This window comes from Anomaloglossus baeobatrachus, chromosome 5, assembly GCF_048569485.1.
Source record: "Anomaloglossus baeobatrachus isolate aAnoBae1 chromosome 5, aAnoBae1.hap1, whole genome shotgun sequence".
NCBI lineage: Eukaryota > Metazoa > Chordata > Amphibia > Anura > Aromobatidae > Anomaloglossus > Anomaloglossus baeobatrachus.
The window spans coordinates 566,104,662-566,124,294 of NC_134357.1; the positions used below are offsets into that span (position 1 = coordinate 566,104,662).

The 19,633-nt window shown below is 46.8% G+C and overlaps 1 protein-coding gene across 1 annotated transcript in view; it reads right to left on the minus strand.

The window, feature by feature from the left end:
* The window catches only part of LOC142313039 (uncharacterized), a 177,351-nt gene that overhangs the window by 57,625 nt on the left and 100,093 nt on the right, over positions 1-19,633 (minus strand). The window lies entirely within an intron of this gene.

Consider the following 19,633-nt stretch of genomic DNA (forward strand, 5'->3'; position numbering starts at 1 on the left):
AGCATATTAATGGTAAGTTGAGTGGAAGGAAAACGTGTCTGCAGCCTTGATAGGATTGTTAAGAAAAGGCCATTCAAAAATTTGGGGGAGATTCACAAGGAGTGGACTGCTTCTGGAGTCAGTGCTTCAAGAGCCACCACACACACAGACATATCCAGGACATGGGCTACAAGTGTTGTATCCCTTGTGTCAAGCCACTCAACTAAGACAACGCCAGAAGTGTCTTACTTGGGCCAAGGAGAAAAAGTACTGGACTGTTGCTCAGTGGTCCAAGGTGTTGTTTCCAGATGAAAGTAAATCCAGAGTCTGGAGGAAGAGTGGAGAGGCCACAATCCAAGCTGCTGGAGGTCTAGTGTGAAGTTTCCACAATCAGTGATGATTTGGGGAGCCATGTCATCTGCTGGTGTAGGTCTACTATGTTTTATCAAGGCCAAAGTCAATGCAGCCGTCTACCAGGAAACTTTAAAGCACTTCATGCTTCCCTCTGCCAACAAGCTTTTTGGAGATGGAAATTTCAATTTCCAGCAGGACTTGACCCTGTCCACAATACCTGGTTTAATATACATGGTATTGCTCTGCTTGATTGACCAGCAAACTCACCTGACCTAAACCCCATAATCTATGGGGTATTGTCAAGAGGATGATGAGAAACACCAGACCCAACAATGCAGACTAGTTGAAGGCTGCTTTCAAAGCAACCTGGGCTTCAAATAACACCTCAGCTGAGCCACAGGCTGATCACCTCCATGTCACGCTGCATTGATGCAGTAATTCTTGCAAAAGGAGCCCCGACCAAGTATTGATGCATTTACCGTACATATTTTTCATTCGACCAACATTTCTTACCTTAAAATCATTTTTTCAGTTGGTCTTATATAATCTTCTAATTTTCTGAGATAATGACTTTCGGGTTTTTTTTGGCTGTAAGCCATAATCATCACCATTAACAGAAATAAACACTTGAAATAGATCACTCTGTGTGTAATAATTCTATATAATATGTGTTTCCCTTTTTGTATTGAATTACTGAAATAGAATATCATCAAAAAATTAACGTAATTTAATTTGAGATGCATTTTTACAAGTTAATACAGTCCAACATTATTAGCTACTTTTCACTCCTTACTCAGTGATTAAAATACAAGAGCCAGCTTACCCCAGTCAGTTGTCTGGTTAGATGGCTGTAGACTCAGGAGGAGTCAGCACGGAAGAGAGGAATGGAAGCACGCTCACAGGTCAATACCAAAAAAAGGTATTTATTCATCCAGCATATCACTCCAATAGACGGTCATGTGAATTAAAAATTAACTTTTATTTGAAAAATGGTAAAAAAAAAAACCCCATCTTACGTATATCTGACAGACAGAAAATCATTTTTAGATCTTAAACTCAGACAAGGCGTTTCGACATACTTTAAATGGAACCTGTCAGCAGAAATTTCCCCTAAAACCTAAAAGCTTCCCCCTCTGCAGCTCCTGGGCTGCATTCTAGAAAGGTCCCTGTTATTATTGTGCCCCCTTTCTGACCAAAATACAGAGTTTATAAAGTGGTACCTTTTTGGATTTGGATTCTGTAAATGTGACACGGGGGCGGGCTGCCTGGCGTCCGTTATTCTGCCTCCTGCCGCTTTAGGCCGTCCCCCATCGCTGATTTCCATAGCTGTGGACGCCGCCCAGTGCTCCACAGGTCCCCACGCATGCCCAGTGCCCATCTCTCGTGGATGAGCACTGTGCCCAGTGTCACCGCTGGTGACGTGCGCGCAGCCTTTAGATTATGGGCGGTGCTGTGATGTTTATTACCAAGCAACCGCCCATAATCGCGGGACCGCGCTTTCCCCCTCGGCGTCCTTCGTTCTGCGCAAGCGCGGTGCTGCTGACCCCACGTCACCTCCTTCCCATCTTGCCCTGAGGCAGGAAATAGATGGGAAGGAGGTGACATGGGGTCAGCAGCACCGCGCTTACGCAGAACGAAGGACGCCAAGGGGGAAAGCGCGGTCCCGCGATTATGGGCGGTTGCTGCTTGGTAATAAACATCACAGCACCGCCCATAATCTAAAGCCTGCGTGCACGTCACCAGCGGTGACACTGGGCACAGTGCTCATCCACGAGAGATGGGCACTGGGCATGCGCGGGGACCTGTGGAGCACTGGGCGGCGTCCACAGCTATGGAAAGGAGTGATGGGGGACGGCCTAAAGCGGCAGGAGGCAGAATAACGGACGCCAGGCAGCCCGCCCCCGTGTCACATTTACAGAATCCAAATCCAAAAAGGTACCACTTTATAAACTCTGTATTTTGGTCAGAAAGGGGGCACAATAATAACAGGGACCTTTCTAGAATGCAGCCCAGGAGCTGCAGAGGGGGAATCTTTTAGGTTTTAGGGGAAATTTCTGCTGACAGGTTCCCTTTAATTCACAAGACCGCCTGTTGGAGTGATACAAAAAAAAAGTTGGTTTTTTATCCAGCGTATTAACTCAGTGATTAGTTCCTAAAGCTTAAATCAGTGTGTTGAGTGGGGAATAAATGAGTGGGTAATAAAAGTATTTAGTCAGCCTCCAATTGTGCAAGTTTTTCCACTTATAAAGATGAGAGAGACCTGTAATTGACATCATAGGTAGACCACAACAATGAGAGACAAAATGAGAAATAAATCCAGAAAATCACCTTGTCTGATTTGGCAAGATTTTTTTGCAAATTATGGTGGAAAATAAGTATTTAGTCACCTAAAAACATGCAAGATTTCTGGCTATCACAGAGCTGTAGCGTCTTCTTTAAGAGGCTCCTCTGTCCTCCACTCATTACCTGTAGTAATGGCAACTTTTTGAACTTGTTATTAGTATAAAAGACACCTGTCGACAACCTCAAACAGTCACACTCCAAACTCCACTATGGTGAAGACCAAAGAGCTGTTGAAGGACACCAGAAACAAAATTGTAGCCGTGCACCAGGATGGGAAAACTGAATTTGCAATAGGCAAGCAGCTTGGTATTACGGGGGGGACGATTGGATATAAAATAATATGAAGCCAATCATGGGAGCACAGAAAATAAGTGGGAAATTTTTAAATCTGTATTAAACACCCACTGCGAGCTAGCCATACCATACGGAAATAAGAGGGCTAGGAACAGGAGAAAACCAATGTGGCTAAATAAGGATGTAAAAGGGGAAATGAATAATAAGAAAAAGGCATTTAAAAAGCTAAAACAACAAGGCAGCGAAGAAGCATTAAAAATATATAGAGAAAAAAATAAAATGTGTAAAAAACAAATATATTTAGCAAAAGTAGAAACTGAGAGACTCATTGCTAAGGAAAGCAAAACAAATCCCAAACTATTCTTTAATTATATAAACAGAAAAAGATTAAAATTGATGGTGTTGGCCCTTTAAAGAATAATGAGGGTAAAATCATAGAAAGCGATGTGGGAAAAGCAAATGTTTTAAATACTTTTTTCTCAACTGTGTTCACACAGGAAAAGCATATGCCACGGGAAATGCAGAGTGATCATGTAAACGCTTCATTAAGTATGACCTGCCTAACCCAGGAAGAAGTGCAGAACCGACTTAGTAACATTAAAATTGACAAATCACCAGGCCCTGATGGCATTCACCCTCGGGTATTAAGGGAGTTAAGTAATGTGATAGACAGGCCTCTATTCCTTATATTTAAAGACTCTATAGAAACTGGGTCTGTTCCACTGGATTGGCGGCTAGCAAATGTGGTACCAATATTCAAAAAAGGGTGTAAAAGGGAACCTGGAAACTATAGGCCGGTAAGCTTAACATCTGTTGTGGGTAAAATGTTTGAAGGGTTTTTAAGGGATACTATTATGGAATGTCTCAATGTTAATAATTGTTTAACTCCATATCAACATGGATTTATGAAGGATTGCTCCTGTCAAACTAACCTGATCAGCTTCTATGAGGATGTAAGCTCTCACATGGACCGAGGAGAATCATTGGATGTCATTTATCTCGACTTCGGTAAAGCATTTGACACTGTCCCACATAAAAGACTGCTAAGTAAAATGAGAAAGCTTGGGCTCGGGGAAAATGTGTGTAGATGGGTAGGTAGCTGGCTTAGTGGTAGAAAACAAAGAGTGGTTTTTAATGGCGCATACTCAGATTGGGCCAGGGTTACTAGTGGGGTGCCACAGGGGTCTGTATTGGGCCCCATACTATTTAATATATTTATTAATTATCTGGTGGATGGTTTACAGAGTAAAATATCAGTATTTGCAGATGATACAAAACTATATATATATATAAGGTGTATATATATATATATATATATATTGTGATAACACGCTCCGGGATCGCCTTTGCTGGGTTCAAAGGGCACGTATTCACCTCAGGCAGACAGCCGAATTCAAGGTGTAACTGACGCTTGGTCAGGTTTATTGCAGTGAAGCATAAACAAAAAGAAAAAAAAACACCAACAAAATAAATCCTTGCCTGTCCGGCACTAACTATACACGGTGTTATCCTAACTACCAACTGGAGGGCTTCTCCCTTCCAGCTAAACCATACAAACATCAGGCACTGCTCCTCACAAGTGTCTCCTACACAGACAGGCTTACTGTGTTCCCAGATGGAGACCCTCCCCCAACTTCCCAGATTCCTTTTACCTCCGTCCTTCACCTCCCATTAATCCATTAGTAGCCAGGTGATCCTGGCCAGGCTAAGTCACATAGGACCGATACCGGGGTGAGATATACCTGCCCTCATCCACTAATCCCACATGAGTCTCACATATCCCCCCCCTCTGCTCAGACCACTGCAGCTGAGCAACAGCACCCACAAAACAGTGCACACGAGACAGGGCATCAGCATTCCCCATCCGCACCCCCGGGCGGTGCTCCACTGTAAAACGGTAGGCCTGAAGTGCAAGGAACCACCGGGTCACTCGGCCATTCCGTTCCCTATTCAAGTGCATCCACTTGAGAGGGGCATGGTCAGTGATCAGCCGGAACTTCCTACCAATCAAGTAATATTTAAGGGACTCTAGAGCCCACTTAATGGCTAAGCATTCTTTTTCCACTATGGCATAGTTGCGTTCATGCTTATTAAGTTTCCGACTAAGATAAAGGACCGGATGTTCCTCTCCGTCCTTTAGTTGTGACAATACAGCCCCTATACCGGCATCAGAAGCGTCCGTTTGGACCACGAACTCGCTGCGGAAGTCAGGAGTCATTAGCACAGGTTGAGAGCAAAGAGCTAGTTTTAAGTTATGGAAGGCTTCTTCGGCTGCCGTGGTCCATTTGATCATGACAGAGTCTTTCCCTTTGGTAAGGTCCGTCAGGGGAACAGCGGTAGCCGCAAAATTGGGAATGAACCGTCGGTAGTAGCCGGCTATTCCTAAAAACGCTCTCACCTGCTTCTTGTTGACTGGTTGCGGCCATTTCTGAATGGCTTGTATCTTGTCAATCTGGGGTTTAACAATTCCCCTCCCAATTACGTATCCCAAATACCGGGCTTCTTCCAGCCCGATATGACATTTCTTGGGGTTTGCTGTTAGGCCTGCCTCCCGCAGGTCCTCAATCACGGCCTCTAGTTTCTGGAGGTGCGTCTCCCAGTCCAGGCTGTAAATGACTATGTCATCCAAATACGCAGAAGCATACTGCCTATGGGGCCTCAGGACTCGGTCCATCAACCTTTGAAAGGTTGCCGGTGCCCCGTGTAGTCCAAACGGCATATACACATACTGGTATAAACCTTCCGGTGTAGAAAACGCAGTTTTCTCTTTAGCGGCCTCTGTTAGCGGGATCTGCCAATAGCCCTTCGTTAAGTCTAGGGTCGTGATATACCGGGCTTTTCCAAGCCGATCTATTAATTCATCGACCCGTGGCATAGGGTATGCATCAAATTTGGAGACCGCATTTAATCTCCTGAAGTCATTGCAGAATCTAATGGAGCCGTCTGGTTTCGGTATTAACACAATCGGACTCGACCAGGCGCTATGCGATTCCTCGATTACACCTAACTCTAACATGGTATTCACTTCTCGGGAGACAGCTTCCCGCCGAGCTTCCGGTATTCGGTAGGGCTTTACCTGAACTGTTACCCCAGGCTCTGTTATGATGTCATGCTTAATGAGAGTGGTCTGCCCGGGCTTTTCCGAGAAAAACTCGTGATTGTTGATTACAAACTGCTTGACGTCTGTCTTTTGCCGCTCTGACAGCGTCTCCGCAATCCCGACATCCGGTATGGTCTGCTTGCAGACCGGAAGGGCCAGACCTGCTGACAGAGCTGGACGGTCCTTCCAGGGTTTTATCAGATTCACGTGATAAATCTGTTCAGGCTTCCTTTTACCAGCCTGGTACACTTTGTAGTTTACCTCACCCACCCGTTCCTTAATTTCAAAGGGGCCTTGCCACTTTGCCAGAAATTTGCTTTCTGCCGTGGGGACCAGGATCAACACCCTATCTCCGGGTGCAAAAGTACGGATCTTGGCCCCCCTATCATAAATCCTTTTCTGTGCTCCTTGAGCCTGTATCATATGCTCTTTAACGATGGGCATCACCGCCGCAATACGGTCCTGCATTTGGGTTACATGGTCTATTACGCTTTTGAACGGGGTGACCTGTCCCTCCCAGGTTTCTTTAGCGACATCTAACAGTCCACGGGGACGTCGGGCGTACAGAAGCTCGAAAGGAGAGAACCCGGTGGAAGACTGGGGCACCTCCCGGATGGCAAAAAGCAAATACGGGAGTAAGTAGTCCCAGTTCTTCCCGTCCTTGTCTATCGCCCTACGGAGCATCTGTTTCAAAGTTTTGTTAAACCGTTCGACCAGTCCGTCCGTTTGAGGGTGATACACGGAGGTGCGTAACTGTGCTATTTGTAACAGCCTGCAGAGTTCTTTCATTACTTTAGACATAAAGGGGGTTCCTTGGTCTGTGAGTATTTGTTTTGGGACACCAACCCGACTAAACACATGGACCAGCTCCTTGGCAATGGTCTTGGTGGCCGTGTTACGCAAAGGGATGGCCTCGGGGTAACGAGTGGCATAATCCAAGATGACAAGGATGTGCTGGTGTCCTCGTGCAGACTTGGGGAGGGGTCCAACTAAATCCATCCCAATTCTCTCAAATGGGATCTCGATGATAGGCAGAGGTACTAAGGGGCTACAGAAACGGGGCCTAGGTGCAGACAATTGGCAGTCAGGACAAGACTCACAATAGGTGCGAATATCGTGATGCATGCCGGGCCAAACAAAACAGTGTAATATCCTTTCGGTAGTTTTCTGGACCCCCAGGTGTCCCCCCATCATGTGTCCGTGTGCCAGGTCCAGCACTCTCCGCCTGTAGGCTCTCGGCACAACCAATCGTTGTACTGTGTCATCCCCCTTCTTCTCTATCTGATAGAGAAAGTCATTCTCCAGTGCCATGTAGGGGTAAGACAGCCTAGTACCTGCATCCACCTGCACCCCGTTTATCATTTTAACATTTTTTATAGCCTGAGAAAGGGTAGGATCTCTCATTTGCTCACTTTGGAAGTCATCTTTGTGGACTTCCAAATTCAGCCAAGAGGAAGGGGGACAGCCACCCGTGTTCGCCTCTGCCCCGGGTTCATCGGAATCACCCGCCAGAACTGAAAAGGGGAACTGGGGGTTGTTTTCAGCGGATTCCTCCTCTGAACCCTCTTGTGGGGCATCCTCTAGTGGCTCCGGGCCCACACAAGGTGTGGGAGAAGGATCATCCGTGCGGCTACCCTGGGGTACTAATTGGTTCTCCCACAACTGCCAGAAGTGGGGAAAATCCCTGCCCAAAATGATATCATGCAATAGTGCTGGTACTAGTCCCACCTTATGATGCACAGACCCATAGGGCGTAGTAATGCAGGAGACCGTTGTGAGGTACGAGCAGGTGTCTCCATGCACACATGTCACAGAAAATTTATCTGACGGTCCCATCGGGACTGCTACCAGACTGGCCTTTACCAGAGTCACCACACTTCCCGAGTCTAATAGTGCAACAACAGTATTGCCATCAATGGACACTTCACACAGGTGTTTTTTCATATCGCCTTGACATGCAGCAACACACACTACCCGTGCAACCATAGCCCTGCGTTTTTCAAAGTCCGTGACATCGCACTGCATCGGTTCTGCAGTTAATGGACAGTTTGCAGCAATGTGGCCCACCTCCTGGCAGCGGAAACACCTCACGGGCCCCTTGCTAAGACCATAGTTTGGCACCTTAGCCCTCACAGGGCCAGCAGTCCTGTTTTCCTCCTCCACTGCCTTAGGATATTTTCCTCCTCCCCATGACCCTGGAACAGTCTTACCAGATCCTCGTCGAGAAGGGGAAGAGTGAGGATGTGTAGCATCGTCCATAAGTCCTTCTGCCAAGGAATAACGCTCCACTAGATCCACTAGCTGATCCGCTGTCGTGGGGTTTCCATGGCTTACCCACCTCTTCAGAGATGGCGGTAGAGCTCTTAGGTATTTATCAAGAACGATTCTTTGTACCATCTCTGGCGCCGTCAAAACCTCAGGCTGTAGCCATTTCTTGGTCAAGTGAATGAGGTCAAACATCTGTGACCGCGGTGGTTTATCGGGCTGATAAGTCCATTGATGAACTCTCTGTGCTCGCACGGCCGTCGTCACTCCCAGCCGGGCAAGGATCTCGGCTTTTAGTTTATCAAAGTCATGCGCTGCTTCAGGCTCAAGATCAAAGTAGGCTTTTTGGGCCTCACCTGCCAGAAACGGTGCAAGCAAGTCGGCCCATCGCTCCTTTGGCCACTTTTCCCGCTCCGCCGTCCGTTCAAACGTGGTCAGGTAAGCTTCCACATCGTCCTCTGTGGTTAGTTTCTGCCAGCACCGACTCACATGAATCACCCTCTGGTCAGCCTCTGCATTACTCTCCGGTACGGTCGCCAGACGCTGCGCCACCTGCTGCAAAAGTTGGCGGTCTTTAACCGTCGATTCCACCAGTTCCTTCAACTGTGCCGACATCAAGCGATTAGCTTCCTGCTGCACAGCTGCGGATTGTACCAGCGCTTTCACCACGTCATCCATTATGATGCGCTGTAACGTGCTGCCCGCATTCTCCACCACAATGTGATAACACGCTCCGGGATCGCCTTTGCTGGGTTCAAAGGGCACGTATTCACCTCAGGCAGACAGCCGAATTCAAGGTGTAACTGACGCTTGGTCAGGTTTATTGCAGTGAAGCATAAACAAAAAGAAAAAAAAACACCAACAAAATAAATCCTTGCCTGTCCGGCACTAACTATATACGGTGTTATCCTAACTACCAACTGGAGGGCTTCTCCCTTCCAGCTAAACCATACAAACATCAGGCACTGCTCCTCACAAGTGTCTCCTACACAGACAGGCTTACTGTGTTCCCAGATGGAGACCCTCCCCCAACTTCCCAGATTCCTTTTACCTCCGTCCTTCACCTCCCATTAATCCATTAGTAGCCAGGTGATCCTGGCCAGGCTAAGTCAGATAGGACCGATACCGGGGTGAGATATACCTGCCCTCATCCACTAATCCCACATGAGTCTCACAATATATATATAAGGTAGTTAACACAAAGGAGGACAGTTTGCAACTACAGATGGATTTGAGTAAATTGGAGAATTGGGCTGAAAAATGGCAAATGAGGTTTAACACAGATAAGTGTAAGGTTATGCACATGGGAAGGAGAAACAGATGCTACGATTACTTACTAAATGGGAAACTGCTGGGGAAATCAGACATGGAAAAAGACTTAGGCATCTTAGTCAATAAGAAGCTAAATTGGAGTGCCCAGTGTCAGGCAGCAGCCACCAAAGCAAATAGGGTGATGGGATGCATTAGAAGAGGTCTGGGGGCACGAGATGAAAACATCATTCTCCCTCTGTACAAATCACTCGTCAGACCACACTTGGAGTATTTTGTGCAATTTTGGGCACCGGTGCTCAAGAAAGACAATACTGAAATGAAAGGGTTCAGAGGCGGGCTACTAAAATAATAAATGGAGTGGGTGCATTACAATACACGGAAAGGTTATCAAAATTAGGTCTATTTACTCTAGAAAAGAGAAGACTTAGGGGAGACCTAATAAATATGTACAAATATATCAGAGGGCCATATAGAGATCTCTCCCATGATCTGTTTGTACCAAGGACTATGACAAGAACAAGGGGCATTCTCTTCGATTGGAGGAAAGAAAATTCCTACATCAGCATAGAAGAGGGTTCTTCACGGTAAGAGCAGTGAGGCTCTGGAACTCTCTTCCTGAGGAAGTGGTGATGGCCAACTCACTGAATGAATTTAAGAGAGGAATGGATGCTTTTCTTGATAGCAAAAGTATAGAGGTTATAAATAGCATAATCTTACAGGTAGATAGAAGAGCGACCTAGATTATTAGAGGAATGGGTGGGCTGCAATACCAAGACAGGTTATTAAACTTGGGGCTATTTAGTTTGGAAAAACAAAGGCTTAGGGGGGATCTAATCACAATGTATAAACATATGAGGGGACAGTACAGAGACCTTTCCAAAGATCTCTTTACACCTAGGCCTGCGACTGGAACACGGGAGCTTCCGCTACGTCTCGAGGAAAGAAGGTTTAATCATAACCACAGACGAGGATTCTTTACTGTACAAGCAGTGAGACTATGGAACTCTCTGCCGCATGGTGTTGTAATGAGTGATTCACTACTAACATTTAAGCAGAGCCTGGACGCCTTTCTTGAAAAATATATTACCAGTTATGTATATTAGATTTTATGACAGGGTGTTGATCCAGGGAACTAGTCTGATTGCCAGATGTGGAGTCAGGAAGGAATTTTTTTCCCCATTGGAGCTTATTTAACACATTGTTTTTTTTTTTGCCTTCCTCTGGATCAACATGTTAGGCTACAGGTTGAACTAGATGGACTTAGAGTCTCCCTGCAACCTTAAAAACTATAAAACTATCGCCTGAAGTCCACCGGGCAGATGACAAGGCTGCTACGGGAATGGAGGACCAATACAGCAACTAAGAAAAACCTAAATTTGAACGAAGGGGATGTTTAAGGGCACACCCCAATGTGTAGCGTGTCCCTGTTAGCCTCACAGGTATTAGTCACGTGTGTAGGGACACGTCAGATCAAGAGGTAACCCAGTTAGCGTCACTCTGAAACCAAGGAGAAAGACGAGGAACCGGTCACATGCGTAGAGGGCACGTCAGACCGTGTTGGCTGACCAGTTAGTGTCACTGGGCACCCGTGTCTGGTACACACACACACACACACGTTTGCCACCAGCACTGCAGACTACCGGTCACGTGCATAAGGGGCACGTCAGACCGACAAAGTGAGCCAGTTAGAGTCACTGGGTACCCGTGGACTAGTAGGACAGGAGCTGGCCCTAACCGCGTCGCGTTACCAGTATATTGTGGCGTCCGGCACAGACGCCCTGGCCCTGCCTGTCACAGTCCTATACACACATACACCTGCCACTGACTCTGCAGGAAAAGATGGCGCTGGAACCCAAACACACTCAGCATAGTCAGCTAACTGAGCTGCCGTCACATATGATGCTCACGCGCCGATGGGCGTGGTTATGGACTTTTTATAGCCGCCTCCCTGGCCCAGGCTACATGGCATGTGGAAATGGCGCCTGTTGCAGCCACCCGCGGTCACCACGTCACCGCTGACTTCACTGCGAGCCAATCAGCGTCCGCCACGTCAGCGATGACGTTTTGCGCATGCGCGATACTGGTGATCCCACACTTAGTGCCTGGAGAGGCTGAGGTAACCCGCGCATGCGCGGTAGCGCTAAATGAGCACTCATTATTATTATTATTTATTTATAGAGCACCATTAATTCCATGGTGCTGTTCATGAAAAGGGGTTTATATACAGAATACATATACAAGTTACAGTAGAAAGACTAGTACAGAGGGAAGAGGACCCTGCCCTTGCGGGTTTACATTCTAAAGGTTTATGGGCGGCAGCTCCAACACGGTGGTGGGCAGCAGCTGTGGTGGTGGTGATGAAGCAGTGAGGTCATTGTAGATTATTGGCATTTCTGAACAGGTGAGTTTTCAAGTTCCGTTTCAAGCTTGCAAAAGTAGCTGATAGTCTGACGTGTCGAGGCAGAGAATTCCAAAAGACTGGGGATGCTCGGGAGAAGTGTTGAAGGCGGTTGCATGAGGAGAGAAGGAGATCTTGGGAGGACCAGAGATTAAGTTTTGGAGTGTAGCGAGAGATTAGTTCAGAGATATATGGAGAGAGATTATGGATGGCTTTGTAGGTCAGTGTTAGTAGTTTGAATTGGATACGGTCGAAGACTGGGAGCCAGTGGAGGGACTTGCAGAGAGGAGCAGTGGGGTGGTATTGAGGAGAGAGGTGGATCAGTCGGGCAGCAGAATTAAGGATGGACTGGAGAGGGACAAGCGTGTTAGCAGGGAGGCCACAGAGGACGATGTTGCAGTAATCGAGGCTGGAGATTATGAGGGCTTGCACTAGCATTTTTGTAGATTGAGAATTGAGGAACGGACGGATTCTGGAAATATTTTTGAGTTGAAGACGGCATGAGGTGGTGAGGGATTGGATGTGTGGTATGAAGGACAAGACAGAGTCAAAGGTCACTCCGAGGCACCGAACTTTGAGTACTGGGGAGAGTGTGATGTTATTTATTGTGATAGATAGATCAGGTAGAGAGTGTAGGCGAGATGGAGGAAAGATGATTAGTTCAGTTTTGGCCACATTGAGCCTTAGGAAGCGAGAGGAGGAGAAGGAGGACATAGCAGATAGACACTCCGGGATTCTGGACAGCAGAGATGTGACATCTGGGCCAGAGAGGTAGATCTGAGTGTCATCAGCCTATAGGTGGTACTGGAAGCCATGGGACTTTATACATTTGGCCTGGGACAACTTATAGATTGAAAAGAGTAAAGCCTGCTTTACACGTTTCAATTAATCGTGCGATCGCACCCGCCCCCATCGTTTGTGCGCCACAGGCAATTTGTTGCCCGTGTCGCACAATGTTGTAACCCCCCGTCACACGTACTTACCTCCCGAACGACCTCGCTGTGGGCGGCAAACATCCACTTCCTGTGGACGGCGTCACAGCGACGTCACACAGCGGCCGGCCAATAGAAGCGGAGGGGTGGAAATGAGCGGGACTTAAACATCCCACCCACCTCCTTCCTTCCGCATTGCCGGCGGGACGCAGGTAAGCTGCAGTTCATCGTTCTCGGGGTGTCACACAAAGCGATGTGTGCTGCCTCAGGAACAATGAACAACCCAACGTTCGATATTTTGAAAATGAGCGTTGTGTCAACGAGCAACGATAAGGTGAGTATTATTGCTCGATCACACTCGCTCGTAGCTGTCACACGCTACGATGTATCAAACGATGCGGGATGTGCGTCACTTACAACGTGACCCCGACGACATATCGTAAGATACATCGTAGCGTGTAAAGCCCGCTTTAGGGTTCCAGGACAGAGCCTTGAGGGATGCCAACAGAGAGAGGGCGGGATGAAGAGGTTGTGCAGGAGTGGGAGACATTAAGGCTGGGGGCACACGGGGCACTACTGCGATGCTCGCATGAGACTCGGCTCGCGCTGGCAGCACAGCAGGAGCCGAGTGTCATACGAGTGTGCCTGCATCTGAGGTCTGATCATGTGAGCAGACCTCAGCTGCGAGGGGTGGGCTGGCACGGAGGAGGGGAGGGAGGGATTCCTCTCCCTCTCTCCTCCGTAGCCGGCTATTGCCATTCTCGCACTGCACTGGCAGTACACCAGTGTACTGCCAGTGCAGTGCGATTTTTCTCTCGCCCTATTCACTTGAATGGGTGCGAGAGAAAGAGTCTCAGCTTACAATCGCAGCATGCTGCGATTGTTTTCTCGGTCCGATTAGGGCTGAGAAAATAATCGCTCATGTGCGCTGACACACAGGCTAGAATTGGTCAAAGGGGAATGCGATGTTTTATCACACTCCACTCGCACCGATTTTCTCACCGTGTGGCTTAGGCCTAAAAGTGAGGTTGGAAAGGTATGAAGAGATCCAAGAGAGGGTGAGGTCTCTCACACCAAGGGAAGAGAGGATCTGTAATAGCGGTCGACAGTGTGAAAGGCTGAGGACAGGTCTAGAAGTAGGAGTATAGAGAAGTGATTTTTAGTTTTGGCAGTAAGTAATTTGTGATTTTAGAGGCAGTTTCGGTAGAATGATATGGACGGAAGCCGGACTGTAGGTTGTCAAAGAGAGAGTTAGATGAGAGGTGGGAGGAAAGTTCAGCATGGACGTGCTGTTCCAGGAGTTTTGAGGCGAATGGGAGTAGTGATATGTAGCGATAACTGGTAGTAGAGGTTGGATCGAGGAAAGGTTTCTTTAGGATAAGTGTGACTGTTGCGTGTTTAAAGGCAGAAGGGAAGGTACCAGTCGTTAAAGATAGGTTGAAATGATGGGTTAAGGCTGGAATAAGGATAGTGGTAAGGTTGGGGAGGAGGTGGGATGGTATGGGGTCAAGTGCGCAGGTGGTGAGATGAGCTTTTGAGAGAAGACGTGCAAGCTCTTCTTCGTTGATGGTGGGGAGGAAGTTTATGGGGCATGGGCAGTGGTCTTTTATATGAAGGGGTTGTGGTGGTTGAGCAGAAAAGACTTGCCTGGTTTGGTCAATTTTTTTTCTTTGAAATAGGTGGCAAAGTCTTCTGCGGAAATGAGGGAAGTTGGAGGGGGCAGTGGTGGGCGAAGGAGGGAGTTGAAAGTATTAAATAACTGTTTGAGGTTGTGTGTTAAACAGGATATGAGGGTCCTGAAGTAATCCTGCTTAGCAGAAGTGAGGGCCGAACGAAATGTGAGAATTGCAGTTTTGAATGTGGTGAAATCATCTTGGGAGTGTGTTTTCTTCCACCGCCGCTCGGCAGCTCTAGACACTTGCCATAGTTTTTTAGTGAGGCTGTTGTGCCAGTGTTGTCTATTGATTCGTCTCACTCTGCCATGCACAAGGGGAGCAAGTGAATCAATAGCTGATGGGAGAGTGGTGTTGTAGTACGTGGTGGCACTGTTTGTGTCGTGGAGTGACGCTATGGAGGACAGCGGACGGATAGAGTCAGAGAGGGTGTGCATGTTGAGATGTGCAAGGTTTCTGAGGGTGGGGTGCTAGGTGCTGGACAGGGTGGGGCAGGTGAGGAGGACAGGGCTGAAAAGGTCAGTAGGTGGTGATCAGATAGGGAGAGAGGGGAGGTTGTTAGGTCCGATAGGGAACAGAGATGGGTCAAGATAAGGTCTAGTGTGTGTCCATCTTTATGGGTGGCAGAGGCGGACCACTGAGTTAGACCAAAAGACGAAGCGAGGGACAGGAGTTTGGAGGCTGCCAACTGGCGGGTGTCAGTGGGGATGTTGAAGTCACCCATGATGATAGTGGGAATGTCAGCAGAGAGAAAGTGTAGAAGCCAGGCAGAGAACTGGTCGGAGAAGGCATTGGTAGGGCCCGGGGGTCTGTATATGAGGGCCACATGGAGCTTGGAGGGAGAATAGATTTGGACAGAGTGCACTTCAAAGGAAGGCAGGACAAGGGAGGGTAGAGGTGGGATTGGGTTAAAGCTGTAGTTGTTAGAATGAAGGAGACCCACTCCTCCACCCTGCCTATTACCGGGGCAAGGAGTGTGGGTGAAGTGCAGGCCGCCGTAGCACAGTGCGGCAGGGGAGGTGGCAGTGTTGGAGGGTGTAAGCCATGTTTCAGTGAGGCCCAGGAAGGATAGATTACTAGAGGTAAAGAGATCGTGAATGATGTGCAGTTTATTACACACAGAACAGGCATTCCAGAGTGCTCCAGGGAAAGGGAGTAGTGGAGTGGGTGAGAGGGGAATAGATTATATATTGGAGAGGTTGCGGTAATTACTAGTAGGTGCGGAGTGATAAGGAGGTGGTAAAGAGGGGTGTACCATCTGTGGGGGGCCAGGATTGGGGCATATGTCGCCAGCAGTGAGAAGAAGTAGAGAAAGGGAGAGCAGGTGGGAGAAGGAGAGTGGGCGGCATGTTCTGTGTGTTATTAGGAGAGATCTGAGGTTTATCAAAGTTTACTAGCTCTAGGCCCTGGGGATTGCAATAGTCTATTTATACAACCAATAATCCCCAATATTGTGAAAATCTTATTTTTATTTAAGTAGAAAAATTATACATATCACACCATTTGTGCATCGTTACACAGATTACAGAGATCAATTGTCTTACGCCAACAGTTGGCAACCCCTAATCTTGAATATCAAGACCAGGGTTTTACAATGAAATAATAAAGACAAATTGATACAATTTAAAAGCATATATCCAATGACTGGTTCACACAAGGACACAAATTGTATCCAGTAACTGGTTCACATAAGGACACAGATTGTAAGATCCAGACTTAACTTGGTGACTCCCCAAATGACTGTATTGGCACTTTGGTGCTGACACTGCGGTCACAATCATGCATGTTCATCCAGGGGTATCCACAGGGGGTATTGGAAGTAGGTCCTTTAATCAAAATCGTGAACCATCAGACATTTCCTATCATTAAGACGTCTCCACCTCGACGCGTTTCCCCACACGGACATGTGGTTCATCAGGAGGTTGTCAGATAGTAAAATAGGGGATATGCAGGTCCATGGCGCCACACGAACAGATCGGCAGCACTTCAGTCAATACTGTTTAGATATCATGCTCCCGTCCTCCAGGCGTCATGATGACTGTTGGCGTAAGACAATTGATCTCTGTAATCTGTGTAACGATGCACAAATGGTGTGATATGTATAATTTTTCTACTTGAATAAAAATAAGATTTTCACAATATTGGGGATTATTGGTTGTATAAAAAGAGATCTGAGGTTTAGGAGCAGGTCAGCAGATGAGGAAAGGTGGGGATGTAGGAGGGAAGAGGAGATGATTATTTGTTTGGTGAGTGCTGGCGTTTGGGGATATTGAAGGAGAGTGAGGAGAAGTGGAGCAAAGACTGTGAGGACATAGGTAAACATGGTGAGAGTAAGGTGTTAAAAGTGGGAAAAACAAACAAACAATGACAGTGGCAAACACAGTTAAGGAGAGTTACATCATACCTTCTGTTCACTTCTGGGACATTTCTGGTATATTTCTGACGTCCTACTTAATAAATCCCACTTATGAAATCTTAGGCTCAGGATGGTAAAAGACTATAGCCACTTGATGCCTGTGAGCCCGACACCTCAAGCGACGGATAGGTGGCGCTGTGAAGTCGACCGATCCCAATGTGGGAGTCAATGACGGGACTGGACTGGTTGGAGACTCAGAAGCATCCTGAACCATAACACTTGGTGTGATGAAATCAATTGTGGGAGCAATAGTAAGAAAATGGAAGACATATAAGACCACTGATAATCTCCCTCGATCTGGGGTTCCATGCAAGATCTCACTCTGTGGGGTCAAAATGATTACAAGAACGGTGAGCAAAAATCCCAGAACCACACGGGGGACCTAGTGAATGACCTACATAGAGCTGGGACCACCATAACAAAGGCTACCATCAGTAACACACTACACAGCCAGGGACTCAGATCCTGCAGTGCCAGACGTGTTCCCCTACTTAAGCCAGTACATATCCGGACCCATCTGAAGTTTGCTACATAGCTTTTAAATTATCCAGAAGAGTATGGGGAGAATGTCATATGGACTGAAGAAACCAAAGTAGAACTGTTTGGTAGAAACACAATTCGTCGTGTTTGGAGGAGACAGAATGCGGCGTTGCATCCAAAGAACACTATACCTATTGTGAAGCATGGGGGTGGCAACATCATGCTTTGGGGCTGTTTCTCTACAAAGGGACCAGGACTACTGATCCGTGTACATGAAAGAATGAATGGGGCCATGTGTCGTGAGATTTTGAGTGCAAACCTCTTTCCATCAGCAAGGGCATTGAAGATGAAACGTGGCTGGGTCTTTCAGCATAATGATCCCAAGCACACCGCCAGGGCAACGAAGGGGTGACTTCGTAAGAATCATATGTAGGTTCTGGAGTGGCCTAGCCAGTCTTCAGATCTCAAACTCATTGAAAACCTTTGGAGGGAGTTTAAAGTCCGTGTTGCCCAGCGACAGGCACATAACATCACTGCTCTAGAGGAGAGCTTCATGGAAGAATGGGCCAACATACCACCAACAGTGTGTGCCGACCTCGTGAAGATTTACAGAAAATGTTTGACCTCTGTCATTGTCAACAAAGGATATACAGTGTGTCCACCCATATGCTGTCCACCGCCATTAACTTGAGAACGGTGGCAGCTACAGGCATAGAAGTGATGTCTAGGTATAGTAAAGTAGCCATGTGCTACGCAATGAAAGCACCTATAGCGCCACCTGATGGAAAACAACAGCATTTTTATCTCGAAAACGGAACGATAGAGAAAAAAAATGAATTACAAAGTTGTAGGGCATCATCAATTCAATACGAATCGACACCTTGCATACAGAAATGCTATGATTAGAATGTGTAAAACTCACAAGGCAGCAGACGTGAAGCGATAACTCATGGAGACCTTCCTACAAGTCATTGGGTATGGTGGCTGTGTGGAGTGGCCTCCACGCTCACCTGACCTGACCCCATTTTTCTTCTTTCTGTGAGGTCACATCAAACAGCAGGTGTATGCGACCCCTCCACCAACATTGCAGGACCTACGACGACGTATCACAGATGCTTGTGCAAACGTGTCACCTACCATATTGCACAACGTGCAGCAAGACACAGTATGCTGTCCAGATGTGCATTGGAGCTGACGGTGGCCACTTTGAGCAGCACAGTTAAATGAGCGCCATATGAGTGACCAGCATTCAATGTTTTTGGGGGGGGTCATGGGTTTCATATCATAGATTTTCTGTATGCAAGGTGTCGATTCGTATTGAACTGATGATGCCCTACAACTTTGTTAATCTTTTTTTTTTCTCTCTCTCATTCCGTTTTCGAGATAAAATTGCTAACGCCGTTGTTTTCCACCAGGTGGCGCTATAGGTGGTTTCATTGTGTAGCACATGGCTACTTTACTATACCTAGACACCACTTCTATGCCGATAGCTGCCACCATTCTCAAGTTAATGGTGGTGGACAGGCTATGGGTGGACACACTGTATAACAAAATGTTGAGATGAACTTTTGTTATTGACCAAATATTTATTTTCCACCATAATTTGCAAAAAAAAAAAATCTTGCCAAATCAGACAAGGTGATTTTCTGAATTTGTTTTCTCATTTTGTATTTCATAGTTGTGGTCTACCTATGATGTCAATTACAGCCGTCTCTCATTTTTTTAAGTGGGAGAACTTGCACAATTGGTGGCTGACTAAATACTTATTTCCCCACTGTAGGTTCTTTGGCAAGGTGATGCAAATGGCAGGGTGTGTTGCACTTATCTTGTCATATGTCTTAGGGGCTTTCTAACATTTGATTATTAAAGTGTAAAATATGCAAAGTCAATTTATGTACCAAGCGCCAGCTTAGATTCATATGTATAAGGTGATGTGTTTAGACGTAATTCAATATACTATACTATTGTATTGAAACAAATTCAAACAAATGTATTCACAATTCTGACAATAATCAGATTATTTCCTCTACAAGGTGGACGTCCGTCCCAGTCTCAAATCACTGACAGACTGAAACAGGTTTTGCTCAAGAATATCCCTGTATTTCCCACCATCCATCTTCGCCTTGA